Consider the following 23,706-nt stretch of genomic DNA (forward strand, 5'->3'; position numbering starts at 1 on the left):
GGGGGACACGTGAGAACGAGCCAGGAAAAGGCGCTGGTTTCCTTTGCGATGGGGCCGGCGGCATTCGCTAGGGAGGTAGTGGGGCCTCTTCTCTCTTATTTTATTTTAGTATTAGTGTGTTTGTTAAGCACTTACTCTGTGGCAGGTACTGTTGTAAGCAATTGTAAGCAATGGGGTAGATTCAAGCTAAAAGAATTGGACACAGTCCCTGTCCCACATGGGGCTCCCAGTCAGAATCCCCATTCCTCCATGGAATGAGGCCGGCGGCTGAGAGGAGGGCATGGAAACATGGTTTCCCTGAGGAGGTTTCACCCAGTCTGTGGCCTTCACAAGGAATCCTGGAAAGGAGTGTACCAATAAGGACAGTGTCCTCTCCTGGCCATATTCCGTTTCACCCTTGCATTTCCCAAACTGACGTGACAGAACTGCCAAGTTTGGCATGCAGCTCCTCAACTTGTGCGATTGTTTACTGAGAATGGATGAATGTGGGCTGGGCAGATCTGAGGAAGAGGTTTGGAGACACACACGTGTGTGCACAAACACACACACACACACACACAAGTGTAGCAATAACTCTTTCCTGCACAACAACGTTACGTGTCCACTGGCAACAATAACGGCCCGAATTGAGACTCTCTGATTCCTAGCACACAGGGATTAATGTTAATTAGCAACTGTCAGCTGTAATTGTCATCCTCATTAAAATGCAGAATTATGTATTTCTTAGTTATAAATAACCTTTCTAATTGTACTTGATGTATGCCAGTTTAATCAAAAAGTATACTTGCAAACAGGCAGATATTTGCATTAATCTAGCATTGGATCTCCCAGTCTTTTTCACAGTCTTGTATTCCAAATCTGACTGGGGGAAATAGGTCTGTAACAGCTGCATAACTTCTTAAGTGTTGTGTGTGGATTTTTTCTTCTTTCATCCAGCTATGTAGATCTGACAGGATTTTATATTAAAATGAGGAGAAATGTCTTCTGGGATTGTTCAATTCAACAGAAATCCTGTCAGTTTTTGAAGTTGTTGGCAAGGTTTCCATCACTCAGTCGTACGACAGCCAGTGGGTTATTGTTTCAAACCCGATAAAGAGAGGAAAACATGACCCACATGACAGTCAGGTGTGAAACCCTCTCAATCCATTCAGCTCCTCCTCCCCCTTTTATAATTTTTTCCTTCCCTTCCTGCAGTCCAGGTGTAACGTCTGGCCAAAGTTCCATAGGAAAACTTTCAGCATCCTCCGTCTCAGGCCCAGAAAATCTGCTCAGAACTGGAGGACTGGGCGGCCTGGGCCATTAGTCCCTGTAAGCATCTGTCATTAAAGGAAGAGAAATGCTACCCAGACCAGGAAGTGCCAGTTTTTAAGGGACCCCGTTAATTTTGGGGGTTCGATTTTCATAAAAAATGATCATTGGCTGACAAAAACATTAGACGATTGGGACAAATGTCACTTTTTCTTTGTTTAAATGTACCTCTAGCTGAGCTACTTCCTGTTTTATTCAGTGCAGTCACGGAGGAAAGCATCCACATCCACATGTAGAACTCTGCATATTTATTTATGTTCTGTACCTATAAGGCAGGTACATGTTTCTAGCTAAGCAAGGTAGATGAGTGAACTATGAAGATGCAGACATAGAATTACTGGGGAAGAGGATGAGGAGGAAAAGGAGGCAGAGGAAGAGGAGGAGGGTTTGAGTAGCTTTAAATCCCCACCACGTTCTGGAAAGTTTCACTTTCTTGATCTTGAACTTCACTCTGTTTACTCATCCATTTTTTTCCATTTTGCTGCTTACGTCAAAGGATTTGAAATAAGAGACCTATGGGGAACAATTCCGAGCCAGGATGGCACAGCCCAGGAACTGATTTGATAGATGTGTACTTGTTTACAGCCTTCTCTCTCCTTTAATAATAGTGCTATTTTGGGGGCACTTACTAGATGCCAAGCACTGTACTAAGCATCGGGTTAGATACAACGACAGTCAAGTCAGATTCAGTCTCAGTTCCACATGGGGCTCACAGTATAAGGAGGAGGGAGAACAGGTATTTTTAACCCTGTTTTACAGATGAGGAAACTGAGCCATAGTGAAATGAAATGAAATGACTTGCCCAAAGTCACACACCAGGCAAGTGGAGTACCTGGGATTGGAACTCAGATCTCCTGATTCCCAGGCCCTTGCACTTGGCCACTCTGTTTCTCTCGCTGCCCTATTGGAAGTGAGCAGCAGCAATGGCCCCAGGTCACTTAGCATTTTTGGTTTTTCCATATTGCGATCCTTCCGGCAATTCAAATTGGAGAAAGAGAGCAGGGAAGAAGGGAAGAACATGTCAGTTTTGTATTACTGTAAATAACAATGATCCACATTATTGCCTAAGAAAATTCTGCCTAAGGGTTTCTGCTGGCAAAATACTTTGACTTTATGCTTACGGTTGACAGTGTGATCAGAACTACAGCATCTGGAGATTTGGGCCTGGAGGTTGGAAAGTTTTGCTATGACCCTGGATCTGGGCTGTTTGGCGCAGACTCACTTGTGGGGTTGAAACTCCCATCTCTTGAGTGAGCAACCCTCTCAAACTGAGGGGGTTGAAAGTGTTGAGGTGGTTTTTTTTCCCCAAGGAGCCAAAATCAAATTGCATCCAGAGCCCTCTAGACTAAGCTCGTTGTGGGCAGGGAACGTGTCTACCAACTCTGTTATATTGTACATGGTAATAATAATTGTGGTATTTGTTAAGGCCTTTACTATGTGCCAGACACTGTTCTAGGTGCTGGGGTAGATAATTGGGTTGGACACAGTTCCTGTCCCAAATAAGGCTGACAGTCTTAATCCCCATTTGACAAATAAGGGAACTCAGGCACAGAAGTGAAGTTATTTGCCCAAGGTCACATAGCAGACAAGTGGCAGAGCTGGGATTAGAACCCAGGTCCTTCGGTCTCCCAGGCATGTGTTCTAGCATTCAATAAATACCATTGATCGATTGAGTGAGTGATTGAAATCACTCCATTTAAAGTTCTCTTGGTCATATTGGGCTCCAGTTATCCATTCCAGTTCCTGAGAGATTGATCCAGGTTGTGGTGGTAACATTGTCAGGTTAGGAAGAGGAGAGAAGAGCATATGACTTTCCTCAGCCTCTTTTTGTCAATTCAAGGTTCCCCAATGCAGAGTTTCCCCCAGGGAATCACCATCCTGGGGGAATTGTCTGAGAAGCCAATCTCATGTGACAAATAACCCAGAGTCTCCTCCCTCAACCTCGAATTTCCAGCTCTAGGAAGGACAGAGGACAGGTGGAAATTTTAAGAAATCAAAGGTAACTTCCCAGCCCTCGTGTGGAATGTATTTTTTGAAAAATAACCATAGTATTTGTTAAGACTTTACTATGTGCCAAATGCTTATTTGAAGCACCGGAGAAGCAGCCACATAATCAGTTCTGGCACAGTCCCTGCCCCATACGGGGCTCACAGTCTCGGGGGGAAGAACGGGTATTGAATCTCCATTTTACCCATGAGGAAACTGAGGCACAGAGAAGTAAAGTGACTTGGCCAAAGTCAACAGCAGAAATTGTGAATCCAGCAATAGAACCCAGGTCCCCGACTTCCAGTTTTGAGCTTTTTCCATTAAGCCACGGAAGTGTTCCAAGAGGGTCACATAATATTCCTGAAATTGCCATTTTAAAAGGGACCTTTCACTTAATCCTTACAATAAAACTAGGGTTTATTAAATTTTTTTTCAGTTGAGCTCTTTTTAACAAAGACAGAGAAAGAAAATGTAATGGAATTGAAAGCAAGAAATATAGAGACTAGCAAACCCCCAATGAGATCCTAGAATCCCCCAACTCTCAGCCTCCAGGCCAGTGGATGACCAAACTCTCCAAGGAGGCTTATTACCTGGAGAATATAACGTACGTTTCCCCAGTTGCGCTTCCTCAAATCAGTTGTCCTCAAAACCTGCAACATTAGCCTGACAGTTTTGAGCATGGCCCAATGCTCAGTATGGTCTTTCCGCAATCCTCCTCCTCCTCCTCACCAGCGGTAGTTGTGGGAGTATAATCCCTGAGTTTATGGTGAAACGATGTTCCTTGTGGCAAAGTTGGAATGTAGAAGCCAGCTTGTCGTTCCTGCTGTTTTGCGTCATTAAAATACAGTTTTTTTAATGGTATTTGTTAAGCGCTTACTATGTGCCAGGCACTGTCCTAAGTGCTGGGGTAGATGCAAGGTAATCAGGTTGGACACAGTCCGTGTCCATCATGGGGCTGTCAGTCTTAATCCTCATTTTACAGATTAGGATACTGAGGCACAGAGAAGAGAAGTGACTTGCCCAGGGTCACATTGCAGACAAGTGGTGGAGCTGGGATTAGAACTCCCAGGCCCCTGCTCTATCCACTAGACCAACCAGTAATTTAATGTATTCCTCCCCTACTAGGTGGCAAGCTCCCTGAAGACAGGGTTTGTGTCTACTTATTGTATTCTACTTTCCCCAGCATTTGGTACAGTGCTGTGCCCACAGAAGGTGCTCAATAATTACCCTTGATTGGCTGAGGGGGTTGAATGGACCGTAGTAGTGTTGGAGATGGAGCCCCCCCCTCTGAGAAAATGGTGAAACAGATTTAGAATTGTTGGACCATTTATTTACATTTAATGTTTCTGGGGTTGCATGAGGAATATATCCTTCCAGAATTCTGACAGCTTAAAACCCCTCTGAGCTTTACATTCATTTTGAATTATTTAAGACCAATAAAAGAAATTCTGCAGCATTAGAATTGTGTTTTTGGGGTTTTTGAATGGTGGGCATTGAGTAAATCAAATGGCGCTGTAAACTTTACAATCTCCCATCTCTATGAGGCTATTTGAAAGTGTGTGTGAGATTCAGCGCCGGGACTGCTCCCTCATGGACCGGGTCTCCAGGGGCAATCCAGAGAACGGCCTGTATTTGCCGTTGGGATTTTAGCCTCCCAAGTAGCTGCAGGACTTCTCCTCTGAACCAGCGTCACCACGTGCCCTGTATCAGGCCCTTTTTAGCTTCCCCTTTTGACCATGTGCCCCATGTGGGACAGGGACTGAGTTCCGCATGATCATCTTTTTTCTACCCCAGAGCCTAGTATACAGTGCCTGGCACATAGTAGGCACTTAACAAATACCACTATGCCCACCCCCGGTCAGGCTCACAGCTCCCTCCATCTCACGCTTTGGCAGCCGGAGAGGGTCATTGGGATGCCCAGCTGGTGTCGAGCAGAGGAAGACTCATGGTCTCTGGGTCTAAGCACAACCATCGCTTACTGAAGCCCCGCATTGCCCCGTGCAAAAGACAGTCCGGCTTAGTGGAGACCTGCTGACCCTATCAGTTCCACATTCCACCCTTAAAGCTTAGATTTCCCCCGGCCCCTGTCATGATTCCATTTCCTTAGATTCCCTCCCATGAAAGTCACTATTGACTCAAGGATCCCTTGTAACGGTCCGTACCGTTGAATAATAATAATAATGACATTTATTGAGCACTTACTATGTGCATAGCACTGTTCTAAGCGCTGGGGAGATAACAAGGGGATCAGGTTGTGTCATGGGGGGCTCCCAGTCTTAATCCCCATTTTACAGATGAGGTAACTGAGGCACAGAGAAGTTAAGTGACTTGCCCAAAGTCACACAGCTGAAAATTGGCGGAGCCGGGATTTGAATTTCTGACCTCTGACTCCCAAGCCCGTTCTCTTTCCACTAAGCCACGCTTCTTTGTTGAAGGATCCCTTAGTCTTATTCTCACCCACTGGTTGTCCTTCTTGCCTTTTTTATCCAGCTCTACCTCCCTATTTTGGTTACTTTTTCAGAGGAGTTAGCTGTTTCCACTCCTTTTATTGGTTCACTGTTTCTCAAATGGTATATGTATTTGTTAAGCGTTCACAGTGCCAGGCAGTGTACTAACCACTGGGGTAGATACAAGCTAATCAAGTTGAAGTTTCTCACTTCATTTTGGACTGTTTTGGTGCTACCAGAGCCTCCTTGACTTCCCTGTTTCTCACATTGAATTGGAAGCTCCTTGAGGGCAAGATTTCTGCTCTTTCCTTTTTTTTTTTTTCTTGCAGTACTTGTTAAATGCTTACTGCATGCCAGGCACTGTCTTAAGCACTGGGGTCAATACATGCTAATTAGTGTGGTCACAGTCTCTGTCCCATCAGGGGCTCAAAGTCTTAATCCCCATTTTACAGACGAGGTAATGAGGCATGGAGAAGTGAAGTGACTTGCCCAAGGTCACCTAGCAGACGAGGGGCAGAGCCAGGATGAGAACCCAGGTCCTCGGACTCCCAGGCCTACGTTCTAGCACTTCCCTTTCCTTCGACAATGTTGCCAAACACCTAGTCCAGGCTCTCCTTCCTTCCTTCCTCTCCCCCTCGTCCCGCTCTCCATCCGCACCGTCTTACCTCCTTCCCTTCCCCACAGCACCTGTATATATGTATATATGTTTGTACATATTTATTACTCTATTTATTTTACTTGTACATATCTATTCTATTTATTTTATTTTGTTAGTATGTTTGGTTTTGTTCTCTGTCTCCCCCTTTTATACTGTGAGCCCACTGTTGGGTAGGGACTGTCTCTATATGTTGCCAATTTGTACTTCCCAAGCACTTAGTACAGTGCTCTGCACATAGTAAGCGCTCAATAAATACGATTGATGATGATGATGATGATGATAGGGGCTCATGCAGGGCCAGGGACTATGATCTCGCTGGCCCACGTTTTGCTTTGGTGTGAGCCAAAGGACGTGAGTTCAGGAGACAGCACGTTTATCTCCTCCTGGAGCTCCTCTCGCTGCTGGGATGTGGGTAATAGGGGCCACTTCGGTGGTCAACAGTCACAAATCAATGGGGCACAGGATCAGGCAGTGGCACGGCACAGCTTTTCAGTGACCACAGATCTAGACAGATAAACTCATCCTCATTCACTTCCCAGCCAGGTGCCCGGATCTGAAAGGTGATCCGGTGCACAGTTCACCCACCAGTCTTTCCCCGTGCCCCCTTTGTAAGCTTCACGTGAACTCTCCCATTCCCAGCAAAACATTTCTATCGAGGCACACACTGTAAGATCGCGTGGAGCTGACTTTTACTCAAACCAGGAGATTTCACACCAAGGTTGTAACATTGTATCACTACTGCAGTGGAGCCTTTTGTATCTGGGTGAAAATTTTAATTTCACGCCCTGCAGATTTCACTGTCTTCTTTGCACTCCCAGCTCATGTTGTCGCATAAAGGGTAAATCCCTGTGTCACATTCATTTTGTATTGTAAGAAAGTAAAGTTCTGTTCCATTTGAGGTGTCCTTATAAAGGCAGGTGCTTAAAGCGGTCTCCATTAATTAATGGAAAACAGAAACTCCTTTCAGCTAATGGAGCTTTCCGTTTGGTTGAGCATGACCCCTGTGCTCAGAAAGGGGAAAAAAAAGTCCACTCTGAAAATTGGATACCAGTGCTATTTCAGTTTCAGGATAAAATTCCTGATTAAAATCCAGGATATCCACCGGTGTTTGAAGAAATCATGGCCAAGAACTATTTTTTTAAAAAAGTGGTTGCTGGAAAATGCCAAAGGCAAATCTTTCCTCATACGTGTATTCAGCTGAATTAGATGAAAACTAAAACAAGAAGTAGCATGGCCTAGTTGAAAGAGACTCCTGGGAGTCAGAGGACCTGGATTCTAATCTGGGGTCCACCACTATGTGACTTTGGGCACGCCACATAACTACTCTGTGCCTCAATCACCTCATCTGTGAAAATGGGGAGTAAGACTGTGAGCCCCATGTGGGACATGGACAGTATCCAATCTGATTAGTTGGTATCTACCCCAGTGCTTAAGTGCGGTGGCTGGCACATAGTGAGCGCTTAACAAATATCGTTTTTAAAAAAAGAGTGATCGAGTCAGTAGGCAGAAAGCATCCAATTCAGTATCTGAACTTCCTAATTGTTCTCTTGCTTTTCATGCTGTCACAGCCACTGCCTGAGCCCCCAAGAGACAGAATTCCTAATTCCCTCTTGTATACTCTTTTTCAGGGCATAGCGCAGTGATCTGTAAGCACTGAATAAGCACTTAATTAACACAGCTACTACTATCGCTACTGTGATTTGCTGGGTGATGCAGTCACAACAGGTTGGAAATGTTCAGGGAATATTTTCCCTTTACAGACAAAACCTGGTCTGTACTGCCGCACTGGAGCAGGAGTATAGCATTGTGTACACCACAGGCGCCAGCAGCAATCAGTCAATTAATCAGTCGTATTTATTGAGCACTTACTATGGGCAGACCACTGTCCCAAGCGATTGGGAGAGTGCATCATAACCGAGTTGGTCAACGCGTTCCCTGCCCACGGTGCATTTACAGTCTAGAGCACTCAAACAATTTTGTAGCAGAGCGTGGCACAATTTTAAAAGAATACATATGCTCCATAATGGGTCTGCACCATTGAGCATTTTTTGTTTGTTTCTGTAATGGTATTTGTTAAGTGCTTACTGCATGCCAAACACTGTTCTAAATACTGAGGTAGATCCAAGCTAATAATTATAATAACAATGGTATTTGTTAAGCACTTACTATGTGCAAAACACTGTTCTAAGCCCATTGGGCACAGTCAGTATCCCATCTGGGGCTCACAGTCTTAATCCCCATTTTACAGATGAGGTAACTGAGATACAGAGAAGTTACGTGACTTACCCAAGGTCACACAGCAGACACAGGCAGAGCAGAATTAGAACCCAGGTCCTTCTGACTCCCACGTCACAGTGCTTCTCACGGTCCTTTCCCTTTATGAAACTAGGTGGTGCTCAGGGACAGTGTGGCTCAGCGGAAAGAGCACGGGCTTGGGAGTCAGAGGTCATGGGTTCTAATCCCTGCTCCGCCACATGTCTGCTGTGTGACCTTGGGCAAGTCACTTAACTTCTCTGCGCCCCAGTTACCTCATCTGGAAAATGGGGATTACGACCATGAGCCCCATGTGGGGCAACCTGATCACCTTGTATCCCCCCCCAGTGCTTAGAACAGTGCTTTGCACATAGTAAGCGCTTAACAAATGCCATCATTTTATCCAGAGAAAGGCAAGAATTCATCCAAGGAGATACAGCTTCTTCCAACTATTGTGCTTTCTGACCTACGCTAACTCCATGGGTTCCCAAATGTCATGAGGGAAGTGGTTTTGAGGGTGACACTTTTTAGTTGTGGGCTTTTTTCAGAGGAATGCTGTGGTGTGTTCTGTCCTACCAATCCCGGGGCTTGTTGCTGAGGCTTCCTGTGGAACTTAAAGCCCCTTGTCTATGTTGTGTTAACCTGACTGTAGATTTGTTGCCCCGAGACCAAGCCGGACGGTTTATCATAGGTGAGGAAGACAGGATTATCTGAGTTAATAATTTGCACAGGTCTGCCCCTGGTATCTGCAAGCTCACCTTTTGTGTCTCAGGGGGCTTGTTATCCTGAGAGTATCGGGAGAGTCAAGAGGGGTTTGAAGAAATTTATGGGTGATAAGAAAAGCTTGGGATGTGGAGGGAAAAATATCTAGAGGCGTTAGAAGATCGAGAAGCGGTGTGGCCTAGTGGATAGGGCCCAGTCCTGGAACTCAGAAGGGCCTGTGTTCTAATCCTGGCTCCACCACTTGTCCACTGTATAATTTTGGGCAAGTCACTGCACTTCTCTGGGCCTCAGTTCCCTCATCTGCAGAATGGGGATTCAATACCTGTTCTCCCTCTTAGTTAGACTGTGAGCCCTATGTGGGACCTGATGATCTATGTATCTACCCCCGCGCTTAGTATAGTGTTTGGCACATAGTAAGAGCTTAACAAAAATGACAATTATTATCATTAGATTGTAAGCTCATTGAGGGCAGGGAATGTGTCCGCTTGTTATATTGTACTCTCCCAAGCACTTAGTACGGTGCTATACACACAGTAAGCACTGAAAAAAATATGATTAAAGAAATGAATTAATAATTTTAGTAATAATAATGATAACTTCTATCCCGAACCATCAAGAAGGCATTCTACACAGTCCCTCCAAGCACCCTGCTGACACAATCCAAAGCAGAACATTGGACTGGATAGATTGTTGCGGTGGCACGGAACATGGTCTTTTAGCTTTACACTCGTTTCAGCACAGTCAGCAGAATAGGGGCACAGCAAGGAGAAGCCCCCGGGTTTACCTCCTCTGAACTCAAGTATTCTGGATTGCCTTCAATCACCAAGGGCTCCCCCGCCTCCAGTAAACATCGCTAGACATTTTGGAGTGAGACCTGCAGAGTGAGAAGTAGATTTTTAAGAAGTGGACATTGTTCAACAGAGGCAACGGCATCCTGTCCGTTGTGACAGCCAAATGTTCCCTTGCTCTGAATTTCCCTGATGGAACAGAGCGCAAATCTCAGGGGCTACGTTGAGGCTCCCTAACCCTTCCTGCCTCGGAAAGTTATCTCCACCCTCAAACTGGACCCGAGCCGGCCAGTGTAGCCTCAGTTCATAAATGTATAGCCCAGAAGCTCTCACACCTGGAGCAGAGTTTGTGTTTGCATGAGCCAAAATGTTTCTGGCGTGTCTCTCATCGGCCATCCTTTTCTCTGCCAGTTCATTCTGGGCCTGGCTCTCTTTCTCTGTACTGCCTTCCTCTTTTTCAGAGTCAACCAAGCTGAGGTAAAACCCCTTTGCCTCCCAATCGTTTGGAAATGTAGTGAGCACAGGTCCTGTGGTAGAGTCATCGAAGTCTGTTCCCTGACAGGGAAGAAGCTCACAAGAGATTGTGGGGAAGAAGAGGGACTTGGCGCTCTTTCTGTCCTGCCGGGGAGTTCTGATTGCTGGCCTCCTGCTAGGGTTACAAAGCCCATCCATCCAAATTGTCTCTTTCTGTTTTAAAGTCCAAGCAACCAGAAAGCAGAACACCAGGGTGCAGTTTGGGAATCTTAAATTTCACACAATGCCTGGATGAATTATTGATGTGGTCGAGTGTGTTTTCAGTAATGTGGGGCATAAAATTAAATGAATGCATATCCATACTTGCCCTGAACTCTCCAAAGTGCATGCTAATAAACAGAATGATAACCCAGCATCACTTTGGCCTTGTAAGATTTACAAGGCAAGCGCTTTCTTTTTTCCCTTTCCCCCCTTTATTTCTGTTCTCGATTTTGGTTTCAGCCACCCTGTTCTAAATTCCCTTCCGTGCATCTACCTGCATCCTTACTGCTTGTTTTCAATTACTCATAGAAGTCCACTGGTGCTCTTCTCTGGGTACAGCTGGAGTTAGCATCTGTAAATTTCACTTGTCATGCTGGCTTCCAGCCACGCTAAATTATGCTTTAATTCACAATTAGTCGGCAATGGCAAGCGAGTAGAATAGAGAACATTTCATTTAAAATGGCCATTATACCAGATCGTGATTTCACAAAATGATGAAGATATTGGAGAATAATTAAGATATCTTGCATTTTCCACCATTTAAAAGTGCTTGGTTTATTTATTTCTAACATCTCTGGAGCGGCTCCTGCCATAATGATAGAAATACAAGAGATTACTTCTAAATAATTTGGGGTTTATAGGTACCCAAATTGTCAGTGTGAATTACTTTTTTTGAAGTCACTGATGACTTCACTTTATCTGGGAGGTGAAGATCTTTTTGCCTGGAGCAATTGCATTGAGAAGATGCAGCAGAAATCAGGTGGAACTGTAGGAGCCCAAGAGAGGACCAGGGAGAGCTGGAATTAGATTGGGCCAATCAATCAATCGATCAATGGAATTTATTTAACACTTATGTGTGCAGAGTGCTGTACTAAGTGCTTGGGAGAGTTTAATATAGCAATGTAACAGACACATTCCCTGCCCACAGTGAGCTAATAGTCTAAAGGACTGGATTGATGTGGAGCACCTTGAGTGAAAATCCAGGCACCAAGGACCTTGGCCTCTTCCAGTTCCTTCTTACTTGCTCTAACTCTGTCCTCTCTTCCGGGCAGCAAAATTCTTCTCGTCCCTCATCGACTCCCATGTCCACTGCCTCCACCAATGATTCGAGACATTTTCCTCCCACATGATACCCCCAGGGACTCCCATCTCCCCCCTTTCTCGCCCTGATGGCCCTTTGTCATCAGAATCAAAGCCAGCCGAGTGCTCTCCCCGGCACATCTCCAAGCCCTCTCCCACCTACTGAACCACTTCTCTCCTCTTCCTCAGGCATCACTCAAAAGGAGGTCTCCAGCCCACTTTCCCAGTTCCACCTGTGCCGCCGACCCCGTCTCTTCTCACCGTCTCAAGTCACTTGCACCCACTCTTCTTCCCTCTCCAATGACCATCTTCAACTGCTCACTTTCTGCCAGCTCCTTCCCCTTGCCTCTCAAATGAACTCATGTCCCCACTAACCTATCCATCCCTCCTTCTCTGAAGGGTCCTTTACACCCACATCCTCCACATCTTCCTTTGCACCTCACGATCTGGGTTCCATCCCGTTCACTCCTCTGAGAATGTTCTTTCCAAGATCACCACTGGCCTCCTTCTTACCAGTGATCTCCTTGACTGCTTAGTTGCTTTGGACTCCATGGACCATTCCCTCATCCCGGAAAGACTTCATAATCCTGGTTGGCCTGACACAGTTCCCTTTTGGTTGTACTGCTACCTCTCCGGCTGATCCTTCTTAGTCTCTTTGGCCGGCTCCTGCTGTGCTTTTCACTCTCTAACTGCAGTTATCATCAAGGCACTATTCTGGGTCATCTGCTCTTCTCAGTCAACACTCACTCCCTTAATAATAATAATGATGATGATAATAATTGTGGCATTTGTTAAGCAAGGATTAAAAGTGTGAGCCCAAGTGGGACAACCTGATTACTCTGTATCTACCAGTGCTTAGAACAGTGCTTGGCACGTAGTAAGTGCTTAATACATACTATAATTATTATGTGCCAGGAGCTGTATTAAGCACTAGGGTGGATACAAGCAAATTTAGATGGATTGCTGTCCTGGTCTTATGTGGGATTCACTGTCTCAATCCCCATTTTACAGATGAGGTAGCTGAGGCCCAGAGAAATGAAGTGACTTGCCCAAGGTCACACAGCAGACAAGTGGCGTAGCTCAGATTAGAACCCACAACCTTCTGACTCTCTGCCCCGGGCTCTATCCACTATACCACACTCCCTCAGGGAGCTCATCTGCTCCCTCAACTTCAACTACCCCCTCGACATGGAAGACTCCCAAATCTCCTTCACCGACTCCCATTTCTCTCCTCTGCAATCTCCTGCCTCCAGAGCATCTCTAGTTGAATGTCCCTTCAGCACCCCTACCTCGGCATGCCCCAAACCCACCATGCTATCCTCCCTCCCACATCCACTGCTCCACCTAACTTTCCCATCACAGTTGACAGCACATCCAATTCTCTCCGTCTCTGAGGCCTGCAACTTGAACACTCTTTCAATGTTTACGTTCAATACCTCCTAAAGAATGATAATAATAGTAACAATAATAATTGTGATATTTGTTAAGTGCCTACTGTGTGCCAAGCACTGTACTAAGTTCTGGGGTAGATAAAAGAAATCAGATCCCACATGGGGTTCCTAGTCTAAGTAAGCAGAACAACAGTGATTGAATCCCCATTTTGCAGCTGAGGGAACTGAGGCACAAAGAAGATGAGTGACTTGCCCAAGGTCACACAGTATGTGGAGGAGTCAGGATTAGAACCCAGGTCCTCTGACTTCAAGGCCTGAGCTCTTTCCACCAGGCTACATTGCTTCCCATGAAGCAAATCTGGTCAGTTTATCCTCCACTACATTTCCAAGATCCGCCTCACCTATCCCCGCCTCTTATCCACGTGACCACCATGCTGGTCCACTCATCATATCCCAACTCAACGGTAAGCTCATTGTGGGCAGGGACTGTATATGTTATATTGTTGTGATGTACTCTTCCAAGCAGTTAGTACAGTGCCCTGCACACAGTAATAACTCAATAAATACAATTGATTGATTGATTGCTGCCTCAGCCTCCTTGCTGACCTCCCTACCTACAGTCTCTCCCCTGGCAGCCTCTACTTCCTGCTGCTGCTCAGATCATTTTTCTAAAACATCGTACATCTTCCCATTCCTCAAAAGTCCCCAGGGGTGACATAGTCCTCTCTGTGTCAAGCAGAAATTTCTGACAATTGTCCTTAAGGCCCTCAATCAACTCTTCACTTTCTCTCTTCTAAGAACAGAGCACTTGTCTTCGTTATCCCAAACTTTGTCTTATCCCCCAAACTAATATCTGGCCATGTTTTATTAAAACAAACCACATTGCAGGTCATTTTGTCTTCAGAAGGTGTCCTCGGGGAGGTATGACTGTACATATTTTCCATTGTCTCCCTCTCTGTATTTCATGAGCTTCACATGCTGAGATCAAAAAGGGAGTGCCGGTTTTTTTCATGGAAGCTCCAAGCGAGCCATGAAACTGAGGCAAAGCTGAAAGCAGCCCTGGACGCTGCAGCCAACAAGAGGACAACACAGAGCTCAGGCGAGGAGCGTGTGCAGAGTGGAAAGGTCATTTTTCTCCAGAATCGGAATTGAAATGCAGCTAGAACCACTGGTCTGGTCGCATTAATCAGTAGGAAGGGGACCTAAAAGCACCATAACCTCTTCGTCCCACTCACCAGTGTTATGCAAGAGCCTCCCGAGCCTGGAGAATAGACCACTGGGACCATTTGACTTCAGCCAGTAGGAAAAGCAGTTTCTCCATTATAGTTCCCCTATAGACCTTAAATCAGGGTTTGGGGAAGGATGATGGATACCCAATCTTCCTGGGTACTGCCGCCCGGTCACTTAGTGGATGCCGTCTCTGGTTTGCCCCTGAGCCGTCTTTTTAACGTTCGATTTCCATTCAAGAGGGCGGATCAGGCCAGCAAGGGCCGATGGGCAGAAAGCCTAGGGACCACATGCTTTGAAACAAATGCTTTTTTCCTTTTGGCCTTGAACTCACCAGAATGCAGCCCCAAGTTTGAGTTTCTCTCTGTGTAAAAACAGGTCCAGATTGCCCAAATGCAAAGGTGAGGATAAGGCAAGGAAAGGAATTAGACTATCTCAATGTCTGGGCAGCTGACTTACCAGTGGTGGCAAATAATAATTATGGTATTTCTTAAGTGCTTATTATGTGCGAAGCACTGTTCTAAGCACTGGGGGGGAAACAAGGTGATCAGGTTGTCCCACGTGGGGCTCACAGTTTTCAACCCCATTTTACAGATGAGGTAACTGAGGCACAGAGAAGTTGACTTGCCCAAAGTCACACAGCTGACAACTGGCAGAGTTGGGATTAGAACCATGACCTCTGACTCCCAAGCCTGTGCTCTTTCCACTAAGTCATACAATACCAAGGAAAGAAGTAGGAGAATTGGAGAAAGCCAGACCTGGCAAGTTCAGTGGATTTCTAACTGGGAAGACCTTGCGGCCCAGAAAATCCATTTTCTGCCCAGGTTCCCCAACAGGGAGCTGAGCAACCTAGGAAAAGACAGGATGATCCAAACTAGGGATGTGGTGTTCTTCTGGCACCCCTTGGGAAATCATGGGCAAGACAGTGTCTGCTCTGAAACAGTCAGTCAGCACACCCCGATAGAAAGGGCTCGCCTGAAAGAGATAGACATCAAAAGCTCCAGGGAAATCACTGAAAAAGATGGGGAGGAATGAAACCACGAGGCAGAGTTAAGGCCAGTGTGAGAAAAAGAGGGGCAAAGAACAATCTTGAAAGCAGGCATCAAGGGTGAGAAGATTTTGGAGCGAGAAAGACTTAGAAGGCAGAAAAAGAACAGGTGTGTTGGGGGCTACAATCAGTTGGCATTATTTCAACCTTTTCCATAGTACAGGGCAACACCTGTGGCATTGCCAGCCATAAGGCTGGTGGGTATTTAAGTAAAAAGGCTAAAGATTCCTGAGGCTGAAAAGGACCTTGGGAGCGGTCTTTGTGTCCAGTCACATCTCCAGGCAGCACTTTCCCTAAACTAAGACAAAGCAAAGGTCCCCATCCTGCCTCCTCTTTGCCCCTCTGTGCCTCTCAGGCACTGCCCTTTTGACGACTTGTGCCAAAGGGAAGCCTGCCAAAGACCACTTCCTCCCCAGCCCTCTCCAATTTCCCGCTGATTTCTGGGACCACCCTGGGAAGAAACCTTCTCTCCTGCTGTCCTGCAGGCCCCAACCCAGTCAGTGCCAAAGATAGAACAAGGGGCAGTAGCTGCATTGACCACTGTGGCAGTCTACTGTACCATCACTGCCCAAGCTGATTTTCATAGTCCTACAGGGGAAGGTTTCTAGTGCTTTGACCCACCCCCATAACTTATGGGCAAGCTCCCTCGGTGGTCTGCCTCTCAGTCATCTCAGGCTATCGGTCTTGGGGTTCCTGAAAGGCCATAATAATAATAATAATAATAATGGTATTTGTTAAGTCCTTACTATGTGCCAAGCACTGTTCTAAGCACAGGGGTAGACACAGGGTAATCAAGTTGTCCCACGTGGTGCTCGCAGTCTCATCCCCATTTTACAGATGAGGTAACAGGCACAGAGAAGTGAAGTGACTTGCCTAAGATCACACAGCTGACAAGTAGCAGAGCCGGGATTGGAACTCACAACCTCTGCCTCCCAAGTCCCTGCTCTTTCCACTAAGCCACGCTGCTTCTCATACTCTATGAAGTTCTGCAAACCTGGCTCTCTGTGCCTTGGGAGAGGAGGGTTGATCAGAGCAGTTAAGAGCCCTTGTTTAAGTAATGGGGTGTGGATCTGCTGAGAGTCCCGGCTGCCCGAGTTGAAGCTTGCCCATTTCCAAGGAGAGTGACTACATACACTTCCTTTGGAACTTGGACTCAAGAAGAGAATAGTTAGTGGGTCAGTCAATCCATTAATGGTGTTCATTGAGCACTTATAGTTTTCAGAGCACTGTACTAAAGTGCTTGGGAGAGTACAATGCAACAGAGTTTGGTAGACCGGTTCCCTGCCCACATTGAGCTTACAGTCAGAGAGAAGCAACAGTTGCAGCATCCTGTCTCCATCCCATAGAAGATAATAATTATGGTATTTGTTAAGTAGTTACGTTGTGCTAAGAGCTGGGATAGATGCAAGATAACTGGTTTGGACACGGTCCTTGTCACGTATGGAGCTCACAGGCTAAGTAGGAGAGAATAGGCTTTAATCCCTATTTTACAGATGAGGAACCTGAGGCACAGATAAGTTAAACGACTTGCCCTAGGCATACAACAGACAAGTGGCAAAGGCAGCATTAGAACCCAGGTCCCCTGATTCCCAGGCCCGTGGTCTTTCCATTAGGGATCACCCCAGTTACTGTTTGGGAGGTGCAGATAGGGACTTCTGGGGACCCCAACACTGGCTTTGTTCCTGCATTATCCCAAGAAGCTTCTCATTCCAAATGAGGCTTTCTCCCACAAGATCAAACAGTCACAGGATTGAGGCCTTCCACTCCCCTCTAGACTCATCTAGACTCTAAGCTCGTTGCGGACTGGGAAAGTGTCCTGTTGTATTTTTGCAAGTGGTCAGTACAGTCCTCTGCACACCAAAAGTGCTTAATAAATACCTTTCATTGATCTGTATGATTTATGGGGAAAGGCATTTTGTGTCGACTTTCTCCAGCTCTAGAGTAGGCTGTAAGAGTAGCAAGTTGATTCTGCTTCCCTCTCTGGAATCAAATATTAGTAGGGTCTTGTCTTATGCTGTCTAGTCGTTTTTGACTCATAGCGACTCCATGGACAACACATCTCTTTCAGAACGTCCCACCTCCACCTGCAATCATCTGTTAGTGTATCCATAGAGTTTTCTTGGTAAAAATACGGAAGTCATTGTCCACGCAGTTAACTTGAATTTCTGCCCTCGACTCTCTCGCATGCCACTGCTGCCCAGCACAGGGGAGTTTTGGCTTGTAGCAGATTGCCTTCCACTCGCTAGCCACTACCCAAACTAGGAATGGAATGGGTACACCTCTTCTTGACTCTCCCTCCCTTAACCGAGACTGGTAGTGTACTGGAAACTCTCCAGGTGCGATCGTGAGACGGGGTTTGTAGGGTAGGAATCTCTTAACGTACTGCACTTCCCACCTGCCCCAATCCCACCGATCACATCCCTGAATAAACCAGTAGGATTTTAAAATTCCAGCCACTAGTAGGAATCAGAGTAAGACTGCAGAGGTGGAAAATGAAACTGTAGATGTGAATGTGACCACTAAATAATATCTAGTGACAGTACTTGTTTAAGGAAATATGCACCATCTCACTAGCAGAGTGTTTATGACTCTAATAAATCTAGTTATTTTCCCTAGTGGGGAAATTCTTACTGATGTCTCCCAGTATCAAATTTGTTTGGGATTGTATTTTGGCAGCCAGGAGCAAATGATTTTATTAGTAAACTCCGTAGTGTAATACAAAAATAAACTTAGAGAGTGTACGTCGTCGGTCTGTTGTTGGCTGGATAGCCCGGAAAAAGAGAGTGTTTCCCTCACACAACAATGGAGAGGACATGAATTCACACTGACCGGTGGCAGAAGAAAGAGGGTGGCAGTGCCCTGGCTTCAACCTAATCGTGCCCAGGTGGTAATGGAATAAAGCAATCAATCCATCAGTGGTATTTATTGAGCGCTTACTGTTAGCAGAACACTGGGCTCTTGAGAGAGCTCTTGAGAGCCTGCCCACCCCCACCAGCAGGGCAGCTGACTTTTAGCAGTGCTGTCCTGGGCTGTCTGGACAGCTGACCCCTGTTATTCTATGCTGGGTCCAGGAGGGGTGATTGCCCAGTGCTGTAGGAGCCCAGAGTCCAGTGCCACCCTACTTGAGGATAGTACCACAGGGGTCAAGCCAGGAGCCTCAAGGACAGTGAGGGTCTCTCTGGCAGGCTTGCCTCACCGGGGTTCACCCAGACACTTCCTGGCCTTTGCGGTTTCTGATTTGCAAGAACAACAGCTTCTCTGGAGAGTCTGTGTCTTCTCCCCACCGCCCATCAGTCCCTGCTGGGCTAGGCAGAGTTGGACTACCCCTACTCAGCAGCCAGAGATTTCCCAGGATGTCAGGCTGCAGAGTGGAGTTTCCAGGACCAAAATTCCTGGAGATTGGGGGTAGCCTAGAGGGCATCATGGCGGGGGGGGGGGCAGAGTTAGCAATAGGGCAGAAGTGGTGCTGCTCCTTCTTGACCTAGCTCCTCTCTTCCTCCTTCCCTCTCTAATTTTTCCCCAAACCTCACTTCCCATACTGGTTACCAGCTTAATGCCCAAGTTTCTCCTAATTAGTCAGTCAGTCAATTGTATTAATTGAGCACTGACTGTGTGCAAAGCAGTGTTCTATGTGCTAATAATAATGATAATAATAATAATAATGGTATTTGTTAAGTGCTTACTATGTGCCAAGCACTGTTCTAAGCACTGGGGTAGATACAGGGTAATCAGATTGTCCCATGTCAGACTCACAATTTTTAATCCCCATTTTACAGATGAGGTAATTGAGGCACAGAGAAGTTAACTGGCTTGCCCAAGGTCACACAGCTGACAGGTGAGAGCAGGGATTAGAACCCACGACCTCCAACTCCCAAGCTCAGGATCTTTCCACTGAGCCATGCTGCTACTAACAATAAACAGACACATTCCATGCCCACAGCGAGCTCACAGTCTAGAGCGGGAGAATTAGTCTAATCAGTCTGACCCTGCTGCCAGGCTGGTGGGCCTGTTTCCTCCTGACTGAGCTTGGTCAGCCTTGAAGAGACTTCAACTGATGCAATTCAGTAAGAGAGCCCCACATGAGATTCACCTATAAGGATCAAGAAGAACACCAATCATATTTATAATATTTATTGAGTGCTTACTGTATACACTGTAGCAGAGTTGGTAGGCACGTTCCCTGCCCACAACGAGAGCAGCATTAGCTAGTGACTAGAGCAGGAGCCTTGGGAGACAGAAGGACCTGGCTTCTAATCCTGCCTCTGCCACTCGTCTGCTGAGTGACTTCAGGCAAGTTACTTAAATTCTCTGTGCCTCAGTTGCCTCATCTGTAAAATGGGAATTAAAATTGTGAGCCCCATGTGGAGCAGTCTGATTAGCTTGTATCTACCCCAGCGCTTAGTACAGTGCCCCGCACATAGAACATACTTAAAAAAAACCATAAAAAGGCTTCTCTGTTGCCTGAATCTCCCTCCTTTCAGGCTCACCTCCTCCACCCGCCTTATCACTTCCTTGAATTATTTCACGTTCCCGCCTTTCACCTGCCCATTTCCTTTAGATTCTCTCTGGGCTTAAAATTTATCGGGGCTTTGGAGGCCGCGAAAATGGGGGGAGAGCTATGATCTGGGAGATTAGATGGAGAGAAAATTCTAGACAGCCGGGAGGGTAAGAGAACGGGGTCAGAGGTGAGAGCAATCTTGCTTGGGAGACGCTTAGAGTGCAGCCTGGGGATTAGCGGGGAAGAGGGCAGGTGTGTAAGAAGAAGAACGCTGGTGGAGGACATTAAGGTGCTTTTGTGTGATGAGGAAGGATATTGGAAGCCTTTTGAGGTTTTAGAGGGGAAATAATGTGAACAGAGCGACATTTAACAGAGAAGCAGCTTGGCTTAGTGGAAAGAGCATGGGTTTGGGAGTCAGAGGACGTGGGTTCTAATCCCACCTCCGCCACTTGTCTGCTGTATGACCCTGGGCAAATCACTTAACTTCCCTGTGCCCTCCATTACCTCATCTGGAAAATGGGGATTAAAAGTGTGAGCCCCACGTGTAACCTGATTACCCTGTATCTATCCCAGTGCTTCAAACAGTACTTGGCACATAGTAAGCACTTAAATACCATAATTATTATTTAAAGAAGATGATCTGGACTGTGGAGCATAAACTGATGCGATTCCCTTTGCCCTTCCTGAGTTCCCGGTGCTCGTAACCTCGACTCCTTCCCTCGCTTAGAGCTTCTTCAGCAAATACCAAGCATTGTGGCCTGTTGGAAAGAACATTGTCCTGGAAGTCAGCGGACCTGGGTTCTAATCCAGTTTCTGCCAATGGGCTGCTATGTGACCTTGAACAGGTCACTTAACCGCTCTATGTCTCAGCTTCCTCATCTATAAAATGGGGGTTAAATCCTCCTCCCTCCAACTTAGACTGTAAACCATATGTAGGAAAAGGACTGTGTCCAACTTGATAAATTTGTATCTACCCAGCACTTAGTACAATCTTTGACACATAGTAATCAATCATATTTTTTGCATGCTTACTGTGTACAAGGGACTGCACTAAGTACTTGGGAGAGTATAGCACAACAATATAACAGACACATTCTCTGTCAACAACAAACTCACAGTCTAGATAGGGAGACTGATGTTAATATAAATAAATGAATTAAGGCTCTGTATATAAGTGCTTGGGGGCGGGCTGAGCGGGGGTGGTGAATAAAGGGAACAAGTCAGGGCGATGCAGAAGGGCATGGAAAAAGAGGAAACAAGGGCTTATTCAGGGAAGGCGTCTTGGCAGAGATGTGGCTTCAATAAGGCTTTGAAGTTGGGGAGAGTAATTGTCTGTTGGATATGAAAAGGGAGGGCATTCCAGGCCGGGGGACAGGACGTGTGTGAGAGGTTACTGGCGAGACAGGCGAGATCGAGGTGCAGTGAGTAGGTTGGCTTTAGAGGAGTGAAATGTGTGTGCTGGGTTGTAGTAAAATAGTGAGGTGAGGTAGGAGGGGATAAGGTGATTGAGTGCTTTAAAATGGATGGTAAGGAGTCTCTGATGTGGACGTGCCCTTTGTTGGGTAGGGACCGTCTCTATATGTTGCCGACTTGCACTTCCCAAGTGCTTAGTACAGTGCTCTGCACACAGTAAGCGCTCAATAAATACGATTGAATGAATGAATGGGCAACCACTGGAGGTTCTTAAGGAGTGGAGAAACATGGCCTGAACGTTTTTGTAGAAAAATGATCTGGTCAGCAGAGTGAAGTATGGACTGGGGAGAGACAGAAGTCAAGGAGGTCAGCAAGGAGGAAAGTAGTAAGGACTAAGGAAGTGCATAACAAGCCCCACAAAACAGAAAAATCACTGAGGATGGTGATATAATTACCTTTTCATGACATGCCAAGACCCAAAACTGGGATGGTGGCTCTTAATCTGGGCGGAAAGAAAGAAGCCCATCTGAGAAATATCGTGGAGAAAAAACTGGCAGGATTTAGCTACAGACTGAATGTGAGGATTAAAAGAAAGTGAGGGGTCAAAGACAACACTGAGGCTTCAGACTCTGGGCCAGGAAGGCTGGTGGTGACTTTCTGACAATGGGGGGCTTGGGGAAGAGGGGGGGTGGTGGGGGGGGAGAGTGTGTGTGTGTGTGTGTGTGTGTGTGTGTGTGTGTGTGTGTGTGTGTCTATTGCAGATATAACACAAGTATCAAATGGACTGATTTTGCAATGCCTTTTTTTTTTTTTAAGTCTTTCGGTGTTCTGCTGCTATTTAATCTGTCCAATCACTTAGCCTCCCTGATAGCACAAATGCTGGAAAACTTAGATAAACTAGCTGGAGAAATTAGCTGGGAGGTCCTCTTGAATCCTGGGGATCTGCTTGCAACAAACACGCTCGCTCTTCTCCCCACTGCGTAATATGGAATCGAATGAGGCCACTGGAGAAATGGAATTTTCATGATCCCAGCCCAGTCATGAAGATAAGCGTTTGTACTTTCGGGTAGATTAATTTGTTGGAGGAAGAGGTAGGCGAAGTAATAAAACCAGGTCGGTTAACTAGTTTGAGAGGGGTGTTTATGTGTGGATGCTCTGAGCAGCCAGATGTAGATATCCTATTCAAAACATTCAGGGGTAAGGAAAGAGCCAGGATAAAAATAAAATATTTAACTGTATAAAGCTGACAGTTTTGTCTTTTTTTAGTAGCCACCCAAACAAAATTTGAGCTAAATCACTGGCAAGGTAAATCCAAAGGGGAGTGATTTTTGTCCTCCTCTTTGGGGTTCTCTAAGAGAAGCAGCATGGCCTAGTGGATAGAGCATGGGCCTGAGAGTGAGAGGGGCCTGGGTTCTAATTCCAGCTCCACCACTTGTCTGTGTGTGACCTTGGGCAAGTCACTTAACTTCTCTATGCTTCAGTTACCTCATCTGTAAAATAGGGATTGATTATGAGCCCCATGTGGGACAGGGACTGTGTCCAACCTAATTAGCTTGTATCCACCCCAGTCAATCGTATTTATTGAGTGCTTACTGTGTGCAGAGCACTGTACTAAGCACTTGGGAAGTACAAGCTGGCAACATATAGAGACAGTCCCTACCCAACAGTGGGCTCACAGTCTAAAAGGCAATTAGTACAATGCCTGGCACAGAGTAAGCACTTAAATACCATTAAAAAGAAAAAACAAAACAAAAACAAATTGGAACACTCTGGAAGGCATCAAATTAGCTGTGATTTGAAAGTCTTAAATTAGTCACCTCACATAATTCCTGATTTAGTAGAGGTCTCCTGGGATTGTCCAGCCGCCAACGCTTCCACTTACTGGGTTGGAGAAGCTTTCAGTTTTGGATTTGTTTTCAGAATGGGTGGAATACTGGGAAGGCATTATTCTTTCTTTTATGCCTTTGGATACCTCTTAATCATCTACCATTGGTTTCTGGAATAGTTGAAGGGATTATTCAATAATAAGCATAAGAAGATTTGAACTCACTACTTTTGTAATATGACAGCCAGTCTGTCCACTAAGAATACTATCTCTCTTCATAATTCGTTGGCATTTCCAGATGTGAAACAGGCTACAGAAGAGAGAGG

The 23,706-nt window shown here is 46.0% G+C and overlaps 1 protein-coding gene and 1 non-coding gene across 2 annotated transcripts in view; one reads left to right on the plus strand and one right to left on the minus strand.

Annotated features, from left to right (window-relative positions):
* The window catches only part of KIAA1328 (KIAA1328 ortholog), a 338,663-nt gene that overhangs the window by 310,105 nt on the left and 4,852 nt on the right, over positions 1-23,706 (plus strand). The window lies entirely within an intron of this gene.
* Positions 17,861-17,998, minus strand: LOC119926401. Its single transcript, XR_005450280.1, has one exon. It is a non-coding gene; the product is annotated as a small nucleolar RNA SNORA7 (small nucleolar RNA).

This window comes from Tachyglossus aculeatus, chromosome 3 (genome assembly GCF_015852505.1).
Source record: "Tachyglossus aculeatus isolate mTacAcu1 chromosome 3, mTacAcu1.pri, whole genome shotgun sequence".
Lineage (NCBI taxonomy): Eukaryota > Metazoa > Chordata > Mammalia > Monotremata > Tachyglossidae > Tachyglossus > Tachyglossus aculeatus.